Here is a 12,589-nt window from a genome sequence, read left to right on the forward strand (position 1 = left end):
TCCAGAAGCAGGGAATATTATGACCTTTATAATTCAATTGCTCTCCATAAATATCACTGGGGTGTTACAGTTCACATAGTGATGCTAATTCCTCGCAAATGGCAAAAGATTTTAATGGCAATCACGGTTCGGAAGTTCGTGGTGTGCTTGGGAAAGCCACAGCATGAAAGCAGCTATACCAGCTCTGCTTATTATTTTAAGATGCAGCTCTGAAAGGTTATCTGCCCTTTGCAGCACACATGTGCATCAGAAACAGGTTTGATCCTTTGTATTCAGTCCGATGTCTGCAGAGACTTTTTAAGCTGTGGTTGCTACCACCCTGCCAGCTCTCTAGCAAAAGTTGCTATGGGCAATGCAACTCCAACACCCCAGGTATTTCATGCTAGAGATTAGGAAACAACACTGAGTGAAAAGAAAAGGGGACAGGCAAAATTCAGTCTCTCATTTTCAGGGCCAAGAGCAGCTTCTCCAGAGACAAAAACAGCCCATGCCTGGCTGAGGGGTTTTGACTCACCCTCCACATGGGCCAGTTCCTGGTAAAGATGACAGGGAGGCTGGGGAGACCCATGGCAAAGATTTTTGTGCCCATATGAGGAATGGAGTGCAAAGAACAGTAGCAAATGACCACATTTTATCTTTCAAAATGTATTTAGAACTATATAAAAAAAATTTCTTCTATATGCAGGACTAGCTAATTATCTTAATACTAAAAAAACTCCCAACACATCAAGTAAAATAAAGACAATAAATAAATTAATTTTTCCAGGTCTGATTTTAAGCCAAAAAGTAAGGGAAGAGCTCCAGACAATTATTTCTGGACTGAAGGTTAGTAGCAAGACTTCTCTTAATGCAAATTCCTGCACCTCAGTCTTGCTTCAGGCCCAGTTTTTCTCACTCCTGTTTACTAATCCTTCCCCAGACTGGCTCTTGGAGGATCCTGAAAGGTGTTGGCCATTTCCATATTGATTTCTGCTGGAGAGCTGGCATCAGGCTGCACAGACAACGTTTGCCTGTCAGTTGTGCATCCACCACTGTGCTCGCAACTGCTCCACTGAGTGAGTAAAAACCACCTTGATTTGATGATGATCATATTATTTATGCAGGCGCTGTACAGTGATCGTCAACAAATTTTCATCTGCAAAAGTCACCTTACCCCTGGTCGACATCCTCTACAAGTTTTTGGGCTACGTGAAGGCAAATAACAACCTAAGTACAAACTGCTAATCTGACACAGAACTTTACTTAATTAACCCAGGTGCCTAAATACGCATTATGCATTCATGAGCACAACAAGCTGAGTTGTGTGTGTGAGGTATGTGGTCCGTGCACATGTGTATGGTCAGATGTATTAGCTCACAGAAGACATAATGAGTAGGGAGATCCATTAAAACTGTATGAAGTTTCCTTCTAATGCAAGGAAGCTACATGATTTTCAGAGGCATTGGAAAACCAGTCTCACTGTGTGGTGATTGTGCCAAATAACAGAAGGTTCTACAGTCCTAGTTAAAGAGACCATACTGATCACTTAGATGCTACAGATAGGGGGTGGAGCCACCAAAGTACTCAGAAAAAGGGACCTATGCCCTCTGGGACTGTTCTCCATTGCCCCCAAATCCCTGCAACACCCATTCCATGCTTACAGAGCTGGCAGTAGAGGTCTGGCAGGACAGAGAAAGTCAGTGTTGAGCATTAAACCTTTTTAAACTATTAGTAAAAGCAAATTTGAGAAGTGCATGGACGGGAGACCTCAGCCTTCTCTGGTATTGAATGCCTCTCAGGAAGGTGAAAACCATCCAATTCCCAGGATCAAAACTGCCGGACCAGATAATGGACTTTTCTTCCACTCTGTTGAGGTTTCCTGAAGTGTTTATAGGGTCGAGGCTCACAAGTGCTTTAAAACCAAGAAAACAATGCAAGTGATTCCAAACTCTGCTGCAAAATCTTTCCCTGGGAGGTTCAGGGCAGTTTAGCTCTCCTTCATGCGCACCAGCATAGTACAACACAAAATAGACCCCCAGCCACCCAAAAACAATCATCAAACTTCCCACACTCCTTTAACAGAGCATTCTCTTTAAAAAGCAGTTTGCACAAAGCTTGGCTAGCTAACAACATCATGGACTTAAATCTCCTGGTGTGCAAGTCTCTAACATGTTCAATTGTGGCTCTACAGAATGCTCTGCTCTACGGGGAAATGGAGGGAAGATAAGAAAATGAGTAACACAACTCTCAAAGTAAATTAGAAAGGGAGTAACCCTATCCTTTTTGAATCGCCTTCAAAAGAAGCGTTAAAGTGTAACCGTGAGATAAAGGCCAATTAAGTAAATTCAATAAATCCCAGCACTGCTGGCATGATATAGCAACTACTCTGCATCCTGAATGCACAGAGATCACAATGCTGTGAAGCGAAGGAAGGAAGGTATAAGTATTTTAGCTTTCTTTGTCAAACAAAATGTAATCCAATCCAGGTAAGTGGACAAAGTCTGCAATCATTCCATCTTAAAAGCCTGCAACTGGATACTGTGCTATATGATCTCAGAGAAATAAAAGGATTACTTGAGACTCACTTTTCAAAGGTCACTGAGTCTGCAAGGGCAGCATCCTCTTAACAGAAAGAAGTCAAGCCACAGAACCCTTCCATTTGAAGTACAACATTTCAAAAAATATATTCACGTAAGAGTCAAGACACATAAAGCTATAATTCTCATGTTTCTTATGTAAGCAGACAGAAGTCTTGTTCAAATTCCTGCCTTGACACTACAAAAGGTGAATGTACATCGTGAATTGTTGACGCTGCTTTACAAGTAATGTGCACATATGCGTTAATTTCTCAGCCACACACTGAAGATCAAAGAGGGATATTACATCATTTATGTTTATGTTTGCTATTTATGAAAACAGCCACGCGTGTGATGAAAGCAAACAGAAGATGTAACAAGGTGTGAAATTGCTAATGTACATTTTTGCTTTCCTGAGACCAAAAATTAATCAGGAAGCAAAGAAAAGCATAGAAAACTGATTCTATCTTTTTGTTCTGTTTCTAACATTTCACAAGAAGAATAAGGGTACATACCAAATAAACAAATTGAAGTTTCTGCAGAAGATGCATCATTAGTCACATCTGAATAACTACAGGAGATTAGTTCATGAGGAACAGACATTTTAGGACATTGTTCCTCTGCAACCTTTAATAATGACATTAGAACTGAATTAGCCATCTAGGCACCAAACTCCATATTTACAACATACCTTGCTATGTCCCACTAATGTCTAACACACAATAATGCTTAGTGGAATAAAATGCTAATTATATTTTAAGAGAAACTAATGTTATCAGGTGAATGACCACTGTACCAAGATAAAACAAATAATCCAGTTTCTACATTTCATGGTCTATCTAATGCTCTCTCCACCCATTACTTTTGCCTTAGTATTTTTCACTCTGGCAAAACCAAAAGCTAACAGTTCCCCATCTCACTCAGCCCCACAGCCAGTGAAGTTCTCCACTTCTGATAAAAAAATCCGCAAACCCAAACAAACTAACTCCTTTCACCCTCAGTGCAAAAGACAAGCCATCAGCCCAAGACTTTTAATCAGCTTTAACTTCTGCCAGGACAGATCCTCACTCAGAGCAACCCAGAGTAGCCCACAACGAGATGCTTATTTATGTGGGCAAAGGGACTGGCACCTCTACTTCCTTTGGCCTTCGGGGTATTTGGGTTTTTTCAAAGACAACTAAGGCATCAAAGAGGAAGATCCTACGGCTCCCGTCTCTGCCCTGGTTACTCTTACAGACATCTATGACACAGATGTCTAGAGACATAAGCATCACTTTTTATAGACATCTATGCTATGGATTTTCATGTGTTTGCAATTTCGTTTACCATGAGTACATATATTCTTGTATGAGCGAACGTCTGAGATCTACACATCAGACTTTTTAATACACCTTGGGGCTCCTCCCTCCATGTGATGCCATGTTTCTTTGCAGTCCGAATTTATGCCAGAAGATTTAAAAGTCCAATTCATGCTTTTGATTAAATCAATACTTTCACCTGTCATCATATAACCAAACAGTTATGTTATCATTAATACACCTAATAAAACCAGGTTTAATTGAAGCAAATGAAACCTGTATCAGAAGAATAACAACAAGAGAAGTAATTCTGGTGTCACTTCAAAAGCCTGGTATATTGCAATTTTTCACTCAGTTTCTAATTAATGGAATTGTTGACTTTTTTTTTTCTCAGGCCTTTGGTGACTTCAGAATTTGGAGCAAGACTTGGATTATTCACCAAGTCACACTAAAGGCATGTGAAATTGCAAGCGGCTTCAAGCAGTATGTTCATTTTAAACAAGACAGATGCATTAGTTAAAACAGAAACACTGTTTGGGGAAGGAAAAAAAGCCAAAACCTCTTTTTATTTCTCTACAGAAACTACAGACTTTTAGAAAAGCACCTGATAGCTCCCTTAAGAGTACTTTTACTGTGGATATTATGCCTGGGTCAGAACTTAGCATTTGAGTCATAACTTGACTTTTGTGTTGCAATTGTTAATATCCCAAAGTGTACCCCAAACTCTTCGTACCTTGAGAACAAGTAGTTGCAAACTGTGGCTGGCTAGTTAGACAAAAAGGTTGGGCCACAATTTTTCAGGTGCTTGCCAATGTTTCCGAAAACTAAGTCCAGGAAATGAAAGGTCCTTGTATTAAGTAGCATTAAATGATTTTTCAACTGTATCTGAGGTCTTTCATGGGATTTCAATCATGCACAGGCTCTAAATAGTGCAAGGAAGTAAATTTTAGCCTCATGATTAGATTAAATCCAAACACCTTGCCGAATAGGAGCCTAATCCTAAAATATGGTTCATATATGGAGATCATCTTCTTTTGCACGATTTTTCAAGGTGTCTCTTGAGTAGATGGGGACTTTATGCTGGTCCTTTTCATACATCAAATATCAAAATGAAAACACAATCTTCAAATTTCTTTGTCAATAAATACATAATGTTTCTTCACATCTTCTACCTACCATGATGACCACCTGTAAGTGCCAGATCTTAGATATATTTGCAGTCTCTGTTATCTACCACCCTTTTGAATGCCTCTGAAACCTGAGATGCCCTGATGTGTATCTTGAAACAAAAGAGGTCAGAGGAGAGAGTAACCCATCTGAAGCACTCAGGGGCCCTGACAGAAGGCAGGGCCCCATTTTTCTATATGAATCCATGGCTAACCCAAGGAACCAGTTCTATCTAATTTGAAAAGGGGCAATCTTTCAGGTGGCTCCCACCGCAGTTCCTAAAAGATTCAACACGGCTCCTTGAGCTCAGCAACAGGACACGATGCCCAAGTTGGTCACAGCCAAGGTGCTCCCAAGATGTTGCTGCTTCCCAGCTGGACAGAAAGTTGGATTCAGGAAAAGTGAAACCCTAATTTGTGTCTAATTCTCTTGAGCATCTGTTCATTCTTTGACAAAGCTTTCCTCAGATAACTTCTCTCTAGGCTTCTAATCCCTGGACCTAAGATACTAGAAAAGTATCTTTGCTAAAGGTAAAGAGAGCAGTGTAGACACTGTGGTTTTGTGGACACTACTAACCCAACACTTTTAATTACCAGCAGCCCCACTACAGAGAAGTGCTCATGAGTTCAAAGACACAAACTAGAAAAAGAGCCCTTCAATTCATATTCACATTAGAGAGAAAACAGAAGTAATCTGCATGCAATTTGCATTAGCACAGGGATAATGGCTCATCTCTTATTTCTGATCTGTGTAACAGCTCAGGAGATATGCCTGACTATGCATCAGTGCTGTCTCAGATTTCCAAGATTTATTGTGCCCCAATATCTTATTCTTGCAGTAATTCCACTACGTTTGAGGGAAGGAGAGGTGTGTTCACACTAAATTCAAGTAATTCAAGGCCACCTTTTCTCTGAGTATCTCCTGGAGGAGGCTGCAAGAGAAACAGCACAGTGACTAGCCAACACTCCATGATATCTGGCTACCCCTGTAAAATGGTATTCAAAGAAGAAATAGCAAGAGAGCAGCCTTACTGCACGTGAAAAATCACTACTCAAATCCTTGCTGCAATACCTTGTGTTATAAAAATGTATCTATAAAATTCCTTTGTTTTTAAGACCAATTACTAATTATTGACACATAAATTAAGAAAACAATAAAATGCACAGCTTTAAATGTTTGTATACAGTCTTTACCATTTAATTAAAATACTGTGTTAATTGTAAGAAAGCAGGGCTCAACACATACTCCTCGAAGGACAGTGGATGAAGCCAAAGCAATCTTTGTCATTCACAAAATATTCTGCCTGAGCAAAATATTGCTAAGACTCACTGAAGCACCTACTTTTGTGGAGGCAACACAGGAAGCCATAGCAACATCTCACCTCTGGCACTCCTTTCTGTATGCCCTGTTGCTGACTGTATGAATGTTTCCAAAAAACACTTACAAAGCAAGCAAATAGTTTTTAAAAAAATCTAGCCTAATGAAGTTACCCTGTGTCAGGGCTATCATATGTTACAATTGCAACAGGATTACAAGCAGAGCTTAAAGACATCACAAAAACTAGGGACTAAACTACAGAGCCTTTGGGGTAAGACTGCCTTGTCATTCCTCATGTGTGCACCACCCCATATACAACAGAGCTGGAACATATCATATATCGCTGCCATCTCAAAAAAACCACATAATCTTTGACAAGACTCTTAAAAACACATGGTTTCCAAAAATAAATTGGATTCTTTCTATTTGCCTTCTGTTTACAGAGTTCTACAGACATACTTTTGACTCCTGCCAATCACGGATGAGAGACGCATACTCTTAAAGAATGGAAGCTGCCTGCAGATTCACATGGTTTGCAGGCATGAGGCTTGAAGAAAACATGATCAGATACCAAAAGAGAAAACTGCAGGTATTAGGATCCCTCTCCCCTGACCAGCAATCTCAAAAGTTGTAAACTAGAATAATGGCATTAGCAATAGTTTATCTCCAGATACTGTGAGCTAACTAGCACAGCCACTACTGGAAATGCCCACTATTGGGATGTAGAGAAATGTCCTGGTATTTCAGTTGTTGAGGAATCCTCTGTACTCTGTAACACCAATTGAGGTAATTTTTTTCTCTTGAAACCTGAAGGCTTGCAAACACTCGTTCGTATTTTGCAGGGTCCAAAACCCCCTTCATAAAGCTACAGGTTGTTTGGAAAAATAATTAAAAAAACTGGCCTGGCAAGACTGGCTCTGGCCATATCTCACTGTTTGGGAAATTTCTTTCCAATTGTCAGGCCTAACATATATTCATTTGTATTTACAGCAGCATCAGCCCTGAGTCCTGCACAGTTAGTTCCTATTAAGCTTCAATTTATGCTGATCCTCAGAAGGGAGAGGGAGACATTAGGGTATCACAGTTTGCCTTTGCTCAAGAAAAAAAGGCCTCCCTGATGTCCCAAGCAGGTGCTTGCCCCTAAGGCAAACACCTATCTGGGATGAAGAGTTGTTGGAGCAAGGAAGAGAGGCATGAAGAAATATCTTGTGCAGATCCACAGGGAATTCCAATACCTGATTTTGCTTTTCTAGGCCCTCTGGAAATAAAGATAGTAACTTTTTCTCAAAGCTGGGGAACAGTTTGTGGTTAAGACCAGAGCCAGATTCCTTCGTGCCACAGAAAAACTGTAATTTCCCTATATTCCATTAGTGGTTTAGTTATGAAGCCTAAGAATAAATACTATTGATTCACAACACTGTAATAAATTCACTTCTAGCAAGGTGATAAGGACTTTGGTTCTGATTCATCAAAGCACTTTAGGAAAATGCTTAATTTTAAGCGCATGAGCACTACCACTGCTGTCAGCATTTGACTGGATCATAGCCATGGGGTTCAGCATTTAGCTGTAGAATTCTCATTATTGAGTATATTTATCAACTAGCCTCCAGCACACTTACCAGCACCTCTCCTATAATTCGCAAACTAATATCTTACTTGCATTAAGCAAAAACTTCCTTTTAAAATCACATGCCAATAAGAACAAACCAAAACCAAAACAAAGATATTGAATAAAACGTGAAACATGCGTATCCCTGCTCCCTACCATAAGTCACCTTCTTAATTTCTAAATTGGCTTCTTTCTTCATACAAGACTTGATGCATCCTTCTTCCAGCTGCTATCAAACTCTAAACCCAGCAAATTCATGGACTGTTTTTAAATTGCAGAGGAAATTTCCTTCTCTGCCAAGCCTGCCACTCTGTATGATACAGCAATCAGTCTTGCTGATGAATTCTAATGTTAAAGTCAAATTACTAAATACTCTAGTGAAATCAGAGGCAGACAAATAAATTCCTTATGTTTCCACTTGAAGAACAGCTACTGAAGAGGTGCAGCAGGTCAGAGGGAAGAACAGGCAAATCCCTAACTCCCATTGTAGCTTGTTTTGGATTTTCTATGGTATTTGGCCCCTTCTGACACTGCCACTGTTCTTCTGACACCTCTCATTCAGAAATGGAAGAAAAGCATGAGCTCACCACCTTTGACAGGACCCTGAGCTGGCCATAGCTTTGCAGAACCACAGTCCAGACCTTTTCCATAAGTAAGTTCCCCAATGAAGACCAGAAGGCTTGAAATAAAATTCTTAAAAACAAATGAAAATACATGAAATAGGTAATATTAGAACAAAAACCTAGAATGGTAAAATCTCAAAATTATTAGAGCTGAAATGGAAAGGTTTATGTACCTGTGGGTATATATACATGTGATCCATAAGCCCACTCCTACCCTGTCCTTGGTTTTAGACTGACAGTGGCTTTTCTGGATCAGGGCAAACTTTGTCCAGGTTTTTACTGTTTTTAAGGGAAATGGCAGACAAGTAGAGACAAAATCTAACAGATTTCATCCTTGCTGCCAACCCAGGTATCCTTCCTAGTGTTTTGGCACTCAAGTGTGACCATAGGCACTGTTAGCCCCAAAATCTCATGTTCCAAGCACTGAGATGAAGCTGACTAGCAAAGTCAGCACAGATCAAAGTTTACTACAGGTGCTTGGGAAAACACCTCCTGATACTACCAAGGGAAATTTGTGTACTTTCAAGCTTCCTAAGGAACAACCTTTGCAATGTGAAACATAGGAGCATGCAATGCCCCTTTGGAAGGAAGGAAGAAGAGCAGCAGCTTCACAGAATTGTAAAATGGTCTGTGTTGGAAGGGACCTTAAAGATCGTCTATTTCTGCCCCCCTGCCATGGGCAAAGACACCTTCCACCAGACCAGGTTACTCAGAGCCTCATCCAGCCTGGCCTTGAACACTTCCAGGGATGAGGCAGCCACAATGTCTCTGGGCAACCTGTTCCAGTGCTGCACCACCATCATCATAAAAAATTTCTTCCTTATATCTAGTGTGAATCTACCCTCTTTTCTTCTAAAGCTTTTACCCCTTGTCCTATCCCTACAGGCCTTTGTATGAAGTCCCTCTCCAGCTTTCTGTAAGGCCCCTTCAGGTACTGGAAGGCTACCTTAAGGTCTCTCTGGAGCCTTCTTTTCTCCAGGCTGAACAATCCCAACTCTCTCAGCCTGTCCTCGTAAGTGAGGTTCTCCAGCCCTCTAATCATCTTCATGGCCCTTCTTTGGAGTCTCTTTAACCGGTCCATGTCCTTATGTTGGCAGTATCAGAGCTGGATGCAGTGGGTGGTTCTTAATTCTCATGCTCCCTGCCTGTGCCTTCTGTGACTTGGGCACTGTGGTTGGAGCAGTGATGGTGAAGACCAAGGCAAAAAGTCATTGAGTAACTCAAGCTTCTCTGTCCCAGGTGACTAGGTCTCCTGTTTCCTTCTGGAGAGGGTCCACATTTTCCCTAGTTTTCCTTTTATCACTGATGTACCTATACAAGCTTTTCTTGTTGCCCTTTATGTCCCTGGTCAGATTTAATTCTAACCTTATCTCTGGCTGCTCAGAAAATCTCTCTGTATTCCTCCCAGGCTACCTGTTCTTGCTTCCACCCTCTGTAGCCTTCCTTTTTGTGTTTGGTTTTGTCCAAGATCTTTTTTCATCTATGTTTTGCATTTTTGCCTTGAATTTCACTTTTCTGGGATGCATTGTTTCTGAGCTGGGAGGAGGTGATCCTTGAATATTAATCACCTTTCTTGGGTCTCTCTTCCCTTTGGAGGCTTCATGTCACAGTACTCTACCAAGAAGATCAGGAGAGCAGACTTTGGTCTCTTCAGAGAAGTCCAGGGTAGAGAGCTTGCTGTGCACCCTCCTCGCAGCCCTAAGGATCTTGAACTCCACCATTTCGTGGTCACTGCAGCCTGGGCTGCCCTTGAGCTTCACATTCCCCACCAGTCCCTCCTTGTTGGTGAGAACAAGGCACAGCACCTCTTCTTGTTGGCTCCTCTGTCACTTGGAGAAGAGAGTTGTCATGAATACATTCCAGGAACCTCCTGGATTGCTTGTGCCCTGCTGTGTTGTCCCTCCAACAGATATCAGGGTGGTTGAAGTCCCCCATGAAGACCAGAGCTTGTGAACAAGAGGCATTTCCTATCTGTCTACTGAGGGCCTCATTCACCTGATCTTCCTGGTTGTGTGGCCTGTAGCAGATCCCTGCCATAAAGTCATCTGTTCTTGCCCTCACTTTAATCCTGATTTATAAGCTCTCGGTCAGCTCCTCTTTCATCCCTAGGCAGAGCTCCATGTATTACAGCTGGCCACTGACATAGAGGGCAACACTCCCCATCTCATCTCCCCTGTCTCTCCTTCCTAAAGAGCCTGTAGCCTTCCATTCCAACACTCCAGACATAGAAGCCATCCCATCACATCTCTGTGATGCCAATAAGGTCACAGGCATACACGTCTCTAACTCCTCTTGTTTATTTCCCATACATGTGATTGCATAGAGGCATTTAAGTTGGGACATTGACAAAGCCGATTTACTGGCTGGACTGGCTGGAATGCATTTGTGCTGCTCTTCAGGTGATCTCCTGCTGAGCTTTGATCCCTCTCCAGGTTCTGGGCATCTCTTGTTGGCTCTGACATCAAACAGGTAGGAGTGGGATGAATTGAGATTCTTCTCCCTTTCAAGTCAGTGCAATGTGACCTCCCTGTGCGCCCTCCTGCACAAACTCCCACACCATGCCCTGTTTGCCCACCCTGATTGCTGACAGTTCTCCCTAAGGTTGCTCTTTTTGGCAGTGGATACTCTTGGCCCTGCCCACTCATCAGCCCTCTTGTACAAGTTGTGGGCTCCTAGTGGGTCTCGGCACTCCCCTGGGGTTTCCCTGGCTCAGCAAACCCTTCTGTATCTCTTGTTTCCCTGCTCTGCTACGGAATGCACCTTCTCTAGAGCTGTTTGCCTTGCTAAGTCTTCCTAGCTTCCTAGTAGGTAAAGTGATTTATGAAGTCCTTGGGGAGAAGGGCAGAGTGCTTGAGGGAGTTGGTAGCTCCACACTGTGCCCATTTTGAATGTCAGGAAAAACACAGTGCATTTTGAGGGAATCCAAGAGGGAATTGGAGAAAAAGCACAAGTTGAGAAAGCTATGAACAGGGACTGTTCTGTCCTGGGGAAAAAGAGACTGAAAGAGAACATGAGTCTTCAAATAAGTAAAAGGCTGCTGTCTCTGGAGCAAGACAAGCACAGTATTAAATTTAGGTACAGCTTTCTGAGGACAAGCATTGGAAAAAAATCATCCAGTGAACCTCTGGCATCTCTGCCTACGGAAGTTCTAAAGCAGGTTAGATGAGCACATCCTGAGATCCTTCCAGGCACAAGGCTCTACAAAGGTAGCTGGGTATCATAAGGTGAGTGATAAAAAGGATCTTGAAAGGCAGAGATCCAGGAGACATACATTTAGTGCCATTTACCAGCTGGCACGTTTGTGCCAGGAGATGTTACGGAAAAATCTAAATCGTTCAAAGTGGCTGGTCACACAAAAGGATGGCACTGGGATTAAAGCATAAGACCAGAAGAAATAACACTTTGCTTTCCATCTCTGCCAGACACTCCTAGCATCACCATAGGCAAGTCACTTCATTTTTCCCTACTGTTACCTGTGCAATGAAGATAGTGGTAATTCCTTTATCTGTATAGATTTGAGGGGGAGGAAATAAGTACTCAGATGCTGCCAGCACAATCTTTGCTTTGGCCTGAAGGCACTGCTGTAAGGCAAATAAAGAAAAGAAGGAATACCTGCAAGCATTACTCCTGGCAGCTGGCTTCTTCTATTTAAATCACAAGCAACTTGTTGATATCACGCTGAGCTCAAACATGGAACAAAAACCCTATGTGAGTGACAAAAAGGAAAATTACAGGGAAATTTATGGCAAAGGCTTATTTTCATATTTTAATAACTGTCTCCAACTTATGTTTCCAAGTAGAAGCACTAGTTGTGTGTTTAAAGACAAGTGCTGGGCAAAATGGCTTTGCTGAGGCAAAACTGCAGAGATCACAACTGACTGAGCAACACAAAGCTCAGGATGAACATCTAATTTTTGAATAGGATAAATGCAGCTGCATATGAAAGCATGGCTTTTGACTCACCCACCCCACAGAGGCATCACTTTCCTGCAGGAAGCAAATACAGACTCTCTTCTGACA

The 12,589-nt window shown here is 41.8% G+C and overlaps 1 protein-coding gene across 8 annotated transcripts in view; it reads right to left on the bottom strand.

Moving 5' to 3' along the window:
• The window catches only part of EPHA5 (EPH receptor A5), a 182,547-nt gene that overhangs the window by 50,696 nt on the left and 119,262 nt on the right, over positions 1-12,589 (bottom strand). The window lies entirely within an intron of this gene.

This window comes from Manacus vitellinus, unplaced genomic scaffold, assembly GCF_001715985.3.
Source record: "Manacus vitellinus isolate BGI_N305 unplaced genomic scaffold, ASM171598v3 scaffold_0_pilon, whole genome shotgun sequence".
Classification (NCBI taxonomy): domain Eukaryota; kingdom Metazoa; phylum Chordata; class Aves; order Passeriformes; family Pipridae; genus Manacus; species Manacus vitellinus.